Here is a 9,703-nt window from a genome sequence, read left to right on the forward strand (position 1 = left end):
TCCTTCCACTGAAGATATTTCATCCGCACCAGTCATGAAGATTCAATCCACTAACTATTACGTGGATGGTGAAGTTTCTCAATACCCAGAGGAATTGAAGATGCTCATTGTTGCACTGAAACACTCTGTTTTATCCACGGCGATGTTCAATTCCTTTTCTGTTCCATTATCCTGGCTTTCTCAAGCAGGATCCACTGCAACTTACAATAAAGCATCTGATACGATCACTTTCCATCTGGTGAACGATAAAAAGGTTAGGCTATCCAAGAAACTCTTCTGCCAGATTCTTGATATTCTGAATTCACCTCCTTATGTTGATTTCACATTCCGACAAATAGTTCATATGTTTAATGAGATGGGATATCAGCCCCCATTGTCCAAGATAAGTGACTTTAAGAAATCTGGTCTTCCTCGGCTATGGAATTTCTTATTTAGGATTTTTCTCCGATGTTTAACCGGAAGAACAGTTGGATTAGATAAAGGAAGGATGGAGGTGTATGCAATGATTGCAGGCCTATACTCTGATCTTCAAGTAGATTATTCCACACAATTATGGAAGGAATTCCAAAAGGGTGTAGAACATACGAACGCAGTTCATGGCATTTCGTGTGCACGATACTGGAGCCTTATTTTGCAGTATTTTTATAATAAGGAAGGGATTATGGTACCAAATGACGAAGAGAAAGTTACTTTTCAATCATACCATTATCCGAAGGAAGTTGTAGATAATGCTGATGATTTCCCATCTGTGGCTCGAATTCCAGATGCGATGCTCAAACGGGTTAATCCTACGAATTCTGTTTTAGTGGCCTATTTGCAAACAATCGATTCTACTGTTCAGACTGGGATTTTGTTGCCTAGGGAAGAGAAGAAGTCTAAAAAGTCAAAGAAGGTTGATCCTGCTTCATCTGAAAAGAAAACCAAGGATTCGACATCCTCGAAGTCTCCAAAGAAAAAGCCTGAAACTGTTGGAGTATCTGTTGCTGAAACACAAGTGATTGAGCCCATCATTGAAGAAACTCAAGAGAAGGTTGTCATTCCTTCGAAAACAGGAATGTTTCGAAGAATTAAAATGAAGTCCTCTCATAAACGCAAGTCTCCTACACAACAAATGATTCGAAAACCCCAAATTACACATCAAGGTGTGTTAATTAGAGAAGTACCAGCACCTGTTTCTCCGGTGTCGAAGAAAAGGAGGGCTGAGGATATGGCAAAGAAGTTGTCAAAGAAAAAGAAGAAGAAGGCTCGAAAGTTGGTGAATTCCACCGAGTCGACTGAAGATGATGCAGAAAGAATTCCAGAAACTCCAGAGTTCACTCATCTTATTCAAAGTTCCACTCCTGAGAAGACAGTTGTCATACCACCCAAAGTTTCGATTGCCAAATCAATTTTTGAGGAGGTTCAAACTTCAGGCATCCCTGCACACGTATCTGATACGGATGCAAATGTCGATATGGGTGAAGGAGGTTCGAAGCATGACGATCAAGGTCCTGTTATTTCTACTCTTATTGTTTCTGTCTCACCATCAACTATTCCCATTACATCATCCACTCATTCTCTAACATTCGAACATATTCTTGATAAACCTTTTACCTCAATCTTTTCTTCACAATCTACTGAGCCACCAAAATCAACTTCTCCTATTCAAGAAACCATTGAAATGGAAACAGAGACAGATAATGAGGGATTTGGTGGTACGTTCGAAGAATTGGAGTTTCATGAAGAGGAAGAGGAATTTCCTGATCACATGTTGATGACCATGAAACAGTTTAAGATCTTAAATCAGAAGTTGAATTCCATACTTCAGTCTCAAGCAGATCTGGGGGGTGGTTCATCTGTTTCTAGTTTGGAGATTGAGTCTATGCTCAAGATGTTCGAAGCCAGGATGGTGAGCAAAGTATCAGGAATGATTAAAGATTATGAATCTCGAGTCTTGGAGAAAGTTGATCTCAATGATCAAAACACTGAAATTCGACTCAATTCTCAAAGTTCGAAATTTGCTAGTGATTTGAAAGAATTGAAGAATGTAGCAAAGGAACGACATGTGCTTTTTGTTCAAGATGTGAAGAAGGTGCGCGAAGATGTCAATTTGCAGATTCGCGAACTTCGTGAAGATATGCACAAATAAATAGTCAATGTTCAACAAGATTATGCTTCATTGAATCAGAAGGTCGATATAAGTTGTGATGCAGTTACACGATTTGTGAAGTTGTATGAAAATTTGAGTCCACAACTTTCTCAAATTTCAACATTCGAACAAACAAGCTTCGAGGAGATGCTTAAGCTGCTTAAGGAGTTGAAGGAGATGTCTGTCAAACCGATTTCTTCTTCATTGATTACTCTGGATTTTTTATCTCAGAAGTTTGTTCAATTTGAAGCCATACTTAACAAGCAACTTTCACCGCTCTTTCGCATATCCAGTCTTCTTCCCACAACCACTGCCCCTCCTGTTTTCACAGGGGTGCAAGGGGGAGAAAGGAAGTCAAGTGAAGAAGATGCGAAAGTGGTAGGCAAAGTATTTTCTTCGAAAATTCCTACAACAAAACCGATGATCCCTACAACAAAACCGGTGATTTTGTCTGCTGAACCAATGACTTCAACAGTTGTAACAACATTACCCATTACAAGAACTTTTTCCAAAGGGATTGTAATTGGTAAATCTTTGGAAACTGGTGGGAGTGATTCAAAACCAAAGGAGGTAATAGATAGACCAACAATAAAAGACAAAGGGAAATCGATTCTTGTTGAAAAATCGAAAGATGAAAAGAAGGCTGATGCAGAGTCTGAGATTGAAAAGCTCAAAATTGTTCAAAGTATAATGGCTCAACGAGCTAATGATCCGAAGGGAGTGGACAAAGGGGATCCAACTAAACATTATAACTACGAGACAATTGAGGCCAAGGTTGCTTTCAATCACATGTACACATTCGAAAAGAAACCAAAGCAAAGCTATTTGGTCACAAATACTGACACAAGCCAGGTGGATTTCCCGATAAACGAAATGATGTTTATCATGCCACAGTTCAAGGCAGAAGGGAACTTTAAAAACAACGATGATGGTACACACATGAAAATACGTTTTCATGATGTTCTTGGAAAAGCCCCTGAAGATGTTTGGTCTTTAATCAAAATAAAGAAAGTGATCAGCATGAAAAAGGATGTGGTTTTCGAAAACACAGTCCAAAACTTTAAATACGTGGTTGCCAGGGCAGATGGAAAGATTTGTGAATTTACTGTTGCTGATTTTCCATTGATGAACTTGTATGATCTCATACAAGTTGCATTGCTTTTAAAAGACAAATCATTTTCATTCCTACAAAACACAGATCCAGAAGAATTCAAGATTGGAGTTGCTCACATCAAAATCTTCATCGAAAATTACTATGAGTGTTTGGCAATGACTGATGTGGAGTTAGCAACTGCCAAGGGAATGGAAATAAAAGCTCCAATGGTTCCTTCGAAGACTCAAGCAGAATTAAAGAAATTTGCTGATGGAGAAATTTGTCTTAAGCCATTTGGAATAGTATTTGCTGGAAAAGACAAAGCAGGAAAAGCTAAACGTTTCTTGTTCCAGGCAAGTGAAGTAGAAAGGTACTCAACGTCTCAATATATGAACTTAATTGTTCGTATGAATCATTGCAAAAAGAATAATGAAGGAGACAAGAAGGAGTTGAAGAAGATTATCTCATGATATACAGAGGTTCGAAGGGTGTTGCTGTACTCCATCACACTTCTTACAAACTGAAGACTTCGACTATGATTACAAAGGGGGAGATTGTTAGAGTCGAAGTGTTGTAATTAGTCGAAGTATGCTTTAGTGTTTTCGAACATTTTTGTAATCTATTTTACTAGGGCATTGTATTCGAAGCTTAACGCTTAGTCCTTAGTATATTTTTTGTACGATTTCCTCTCCTATAAATAGGAGTGCTTACTAGGGTCATAGTAACGAAGTCTTTTATAGAATTACATCTTGTACTCTATAAAACTTGAAAGCGTAATAGAGCTGAAACAAGATCATATTTACATCCTGTGTCTAAATCTCGCATCATTACTTGAATTCATACTCTGATTAATTCATTACTCAATTCATTGTTTCTTCAGACTGATTTTGCGTTCTATTGCACTTTTGGGATTGGAGACTATGTCTTGGGGATGGTTAGTAGCCTGGTATAAAGCAGAGGTTGCTCCAACTATTGCAGTTCAGCCGTTGATGATTGAGCTGGTGAGCGTGCCAGGGTGCGAGACCCTGAATTATATGATTTCTAGAGATCGAGAGCAGGGATTGATTTGGAGAACATTGGAAAGAGGGGACCCGATCGGGTGCATATATTGGAGGGTCCCGGAAATAAACCCAAGAGTTCGAGTCGGCTTTTGAGAAGCCAGCAGGGCCAGATTCAGTGCGGTACTTGCGGGAAACTGCAAGAGAGTTTTCATTTCAAGGGTTTTAGTAAGCGTATCTCTGGGTTTGTTGCCCTGCTTGTGATTGGATTATGACTTCAAACATTTGTCATATGCCTTTTGCATACCGTGAGTTACGGGGTCATTAGTGAAGGTTGTTTCTCTCTTTGTTGGTTTGGGAGCGTTCAGTGTTATCGGGGTCTATGGTCGAGATCGGTTCAGAGACGCGGTGTAGAAGGTCTGCGGTCAGGATTGGTGACTCAACCAGAGGAAGTGGTTTACTGTTGAGGTTTTGGTTTGGGCATCTGTTATTTAGACTTCAAGATATAGGTGGGGCATCATTTCAAGGCGTCTGAGATTATTAGTCTCGCTGGGATTCGGGAAGTGTTTTTCTAATCTTTAAGAGTTGCGTGGTCCTTGGGGATTTGGGCCCGTAATAGAGCACTTGCACGGACAAGAAACAATTTGTCAGCAGTTGGTTATTAAAGAGTAAGAAGGACCGGGAATCCTTCAAATCTCATGTATTGTGAAGACTTAGTTGAATCTAAGTGGGGGAGAACCGCACAGGTATTCATGATAGGGACATGTATGAGACCGGGATGGGCTTCTCGTCCCCATCGAGGGAAAATGGCAGCCCAAGTGGTTATTTGGTTTGAGGGTTGTGCGAGTTGGGAGTCCGGTAAGACTCCCCGTCATGTGGACCGCGTCTTCTTAGGGGCTTGATAACAGAATTTGGGGAGACAGGTTGGGGCTCCAGTCATGAATGTAGTTCAGTTCGGGTGTTCGGTGGAGTGGGTGCTCGACTCTGTATGCCTTTCGAATCAATAGGTCAGGGGTAAGGTATTGGGCTACGGTTGTGTTAGGACGAAAGTGTTGTAAGACTACGGAGGAGCCATAGCATTCATTGATGGTCAGTTGGTATGGAAGTGTTGTAAGACTACGGGGGAGCCGTAGCATTCACTAGTAGTCAGATAGTGTGGAAAGTGTTGTAAGACTATGGGGGAGCCATAGCATTCACAATGGCCAGATAGTGTAGGAGGTACAGACAGACTGCAGGGTAGCTGTGACATTCACGGATTTGTTCAGATGACTTAGGCCAGTGTGGGCCAGTTCGCAAGGTTGTGAGTAGGTCACAACATAATTGAACCCGAAAAAGGTAGGCCGAAGGAGACCGGGTATGATGTAAGACTACAGTTATTCTGGTAGCATTCACTTCTTTGCGATGGATTCAGTGGCGATGGGTAGCCAGCCTATCATGATCGGATGGATCAGAAGGATTGAAGGACCCATGAGTGGTTCTCTAGACAGTGAAATTATTGTCGGACGAGGTGTCCTTCAGAGGCCGCGTGAGACTGCTGAGTGTGTTTTGGCTCAGCAATCGGTTAGATGTCCATTGTTTCGAGGGATTATCTGAGCTTCGGTCAGATATAAGTGTACTGCAGGGAAATTTGGTCTGTGACTCTACTTTCTAGTGGGAACCTCAGGTTATCAGAAGTTGCGTAGCCAGTTGGATGATAAGTATAATGAATTCGACGTTGATTCGGTACGGGCAGTCTGTCAGGGAGGCAGACCCTCCCGAGACTTCGAAAGTCGAACGGAGTAGATGTGATCATTTTGCAGGAAATTCGTTCATCTTCGGGATTCTAGAACCTTGTGAAGGTTGGTCATGGTTAATCCTGGGAAGGCTAGGGTGTGCCCCGGGTAATGACCATGTCGCCCAAGTTGTCGGGTGTGTAATGGATGATAAGGAATGATTTCGAGGACGGAATCTAATTTAAGTTGGGAAGAGTTATAACGTCCTGATTGTTAAATAAATAAATGAGCAAATTAATGAAATAATAGTAGCCCTAAAATCCGTAATGATACAAGGTGTTGGTCTCAAGGGCTAATAGTTACAATTTTAGAAGTTGGGGGTTAAAAGTGTAAGTATTTGACTTAATTTGTAATGGATTTATGGAATCAGGGTTAAAAAGGTAAGTTTTGGACTCATTGTGAAAGAATAAGGAAAGGCAGGGACCAAAGGTGTTGTTATGGAGAAAAGTTTTATTGGATACGAGACTATAAACCCGTCATCTCCTCCCAACCCTAACCCTAATGTGCACAGCCACCACTCAAGTTCATCAGCCACCACCACCAGTTTTCTCTCTTGTGTTCCGACCAGATGGAGCTCTGACGACCGCCGCCCGCTGCCTCGACATCGAGATGTCGTCACACCTTGCTGCCGGACGCCATGCACGAACGAAGAAACCACCGAGAGCGACTTCCAGGTGGCGTAATGGCGTTCTCAGATGCTCCTTCTCCTCTTTCTTCTCATATTCCGCCTTCAGCCAACGCCGCCGATGTCGCTAGGGTTGTCAAACGCCGCCACCTGTTGTGTATTCATCGTGGGGAAACCGGAAGACCGACGATTTTAAGGAGCTGTGGTGGTTCGGGGTTGGACCGCTACTTCCCTTCTCCATGTCTTGCTGCTAGCGCGCCGTTCCAAGATGACGAAGCCGATCCTGCTGCCGTTGATGCCGATCCAAGCGCCGTTGTTGCCGGCTGTTGCGCCGCTGCCGCCGCCGCTCACCACAGGTGAGTGGTTAGGTTCGTTTTGCTAGTAGAAGACACGAGTGTGTGTGTGTATTACAGTGAAGCGGTGTTTGGGTGTTGCTTGGCCGGATTTTTCAAAAAGGAATCACCGCCACCACCGTGAGGTGGTGGCTGCCATCGTGTGCCACCATGTGTGTGTGTGTTAGGTTAGTTAGTGTGTGTGTTTATGTTGGATTTCACGTTGTAAACTGTAATCATGTCGGAATAATGAAAAGGAAAACTCAAAACCACCACCGTGAGGTGGTGGCTGCCGCCTCCTGCCGCCACCGGCCGCCGTGTCGGGTGGCGGTGTGTCTCGTTTGGATTGTGACTCATTTGGGATGTTTGGACAAGGGACTAAAACCCCAATGGGCCTAATAAACCCTAGTGGGACCAATGAAGCCCTAATGGGCCTAAGGACTTAACTTTGGGCCTAGTCGGATTGTATTGGGTTTGGAAAGCCCTACATGCCATGAAGCCCTAATTTTGGGGATTGATCGGGACCCGCTCTAGAATTGGTTAATAAATTTAAGATATTAATTAACAACATTGGAAAATTAACCTAAAGGCAATATTGGACTTAATGGATTAAGTCCTTAATGAGTTAAGTAGGAACACTTAACCATAATCATCATTTTATGTGAAACCCTAATTTCACTTGGGCCTTAAGTTGGGCCTTTCTATTGGGCTTTGATGATTGAGTTAATAATGGGCCATACAAGAACAAGCAATTGGGCTAGAATAATTTAATGGGCCTAGGGTAAGGCCTATGTAAGGGGTTTGGGCCGAATTTTGAAAATTGGGCCATAGCTTGGGCCTTAATGTTTATGAGATATTGGGCCATTAATAATGCCAAAGGTTTGGACTGAACTAAATGGTTGGGGCTTTTGAATGAGACCATGTAAAGGTTGGGCCCAATTTGGAAAATTGGGCCATATGTTGGGCTATGGACCATTACTTGACCTTTGGGCCTTTGGAGTGTGATTTGGACCTTGGGCTTGGAACCCAATTATTAATTGGGTATTGTTTGATGTTGACAGTTCGGGAATATGTCAACCAGCAGTTGGCGTTTATTCGCGGGACATCAGCAGTGTCAGGTGAGTCTTCTCACCATATCCATGGGTCTAAGGCACCAAGGCCGGCCCATTATGTGATTATGATATATGTGTTAGACATTCTGTGATTTGACATGCTAGTCGATTATATGCTTTATGCTATGCTATGCTATTTGTTATGTGATATTTGCATGAAAGACCATGGGGGGAGCCCATGGCACTTGGATGTAAGACCATGTGGGGGAGCCCATGGTTGTTCGGCAGGGAAAGACCATGGGGGAGCCCATGGCTGTTCGGCAGGGAAAGACCATGGGGGGAGCCCATGGCACTTAGGTGTAAGACCATGTGGGGGAGCCCATGACATCCTTATGCAGGGATACGTGGTAGAGATAGCTTTTGTAGCTAATGTGTTATGTGTTAGATATAACTTTTATAGCTAATATGATATGTGGTATGTGGTAGAGATAGCTTTTATAGCTAATATGATACATGGTATGCGGTAGAGATAGCTATTAAAGCTAATATGTTATGTTTTATGTGGATTGTGTATGGGGTATGCTCTGGGGGAACTCACTAAGCTTTGTGCTTACGGTTTACAGTTTTGGTTTCAGGTTTCATCGACTTGGAAATGAAGGGCTCAGATTGATCGTAGTGCACACACCTATGATTTGCGCAATGATTGATTTTCGGATGAACTCTGATAAATGTTTTACTTAATGATGACTTGAGGTGTTTGAAATAGATGGTATCAGTGTTTTAGCTATATTAAAAATAAATTTTTTACCCATGATTTTTGGGTCGTTCCACATCAAATGTTATTGTCTCTTGAAACTCAACAAGAGAGAGGTTTTGCAGGGCGTAAAATTATTAACAATTATCAACATAATTTTAAAAAGTTTCATTTAGTATTTTCAATATTTAGTCTTTAAAAATCGATACCCGTTATTGATTCTTAAAACATTAATTTATTAAAGTCTAGGATCCAAGTAACGAAACAAGTAAATGGTTAGGTGACCTTTATCCCATAAACTTAATCAAACTCGGTAGGTAGCGATTACCAATTGCATACGATATGTAACTCCTAGATTATGGGATCCTAAACAAATATTTCTTAGCTTGGCATGTGTTGGATTAGGTGTGTAAGCCCATAACTATTATTGGTATGTATTCGACCCGAGAGTAGCATGGTCCATTTGGGTTGCATATCATCAGGACAATTTCTTAGGATGGACTTTTGAGAGAAGAGGTTATATATGATTTATTAATATATTATAAGTTCTAATATATTAATATGAAGTCATATGTTTTAATTAGTATTGATCAAGAATTAATTTGGAATTAATTTAGTGATCAAAAGAGACTAATTAAAACTATGGGGACTAATTATGGTAATTAGTTATATTTATATGTGTTGGGCTTATGATCCATGTCGGACTAAGTTTATGTATGGATACATAAAGAGTTGGGCCACATGAACCATGGATCATAAAATCCATGGATATGGGTTTGGGTTATACCCATGACTCTTAGAATTCAACACATATAAATACATATGTTATGACCTAAAACCGCCACCCCTAGTCACCCTTTTAGTGTGTGTGCATGTTCTTGGAGTTCATGAAGGTTTTAGAGTGCATGGAGATTCTCTCTCAAGTCCTACCTTTGTCCTTGATGTGTTG

Source organism: Lactuca virosa, chromosome 1, assembly GCF_052849685.1.
Source record: "Lactuca virosa cultivar CGN04683 chromosome 1, Lactuca_virosa_CGN04683_v6, whole genome shotgun sequence".
NCBI lineage: Eukaryota > Viridiplantae > Streptophyta > Magnoliopsida > Asterales > Asteraceae > Lactuca > Lactuca virosa.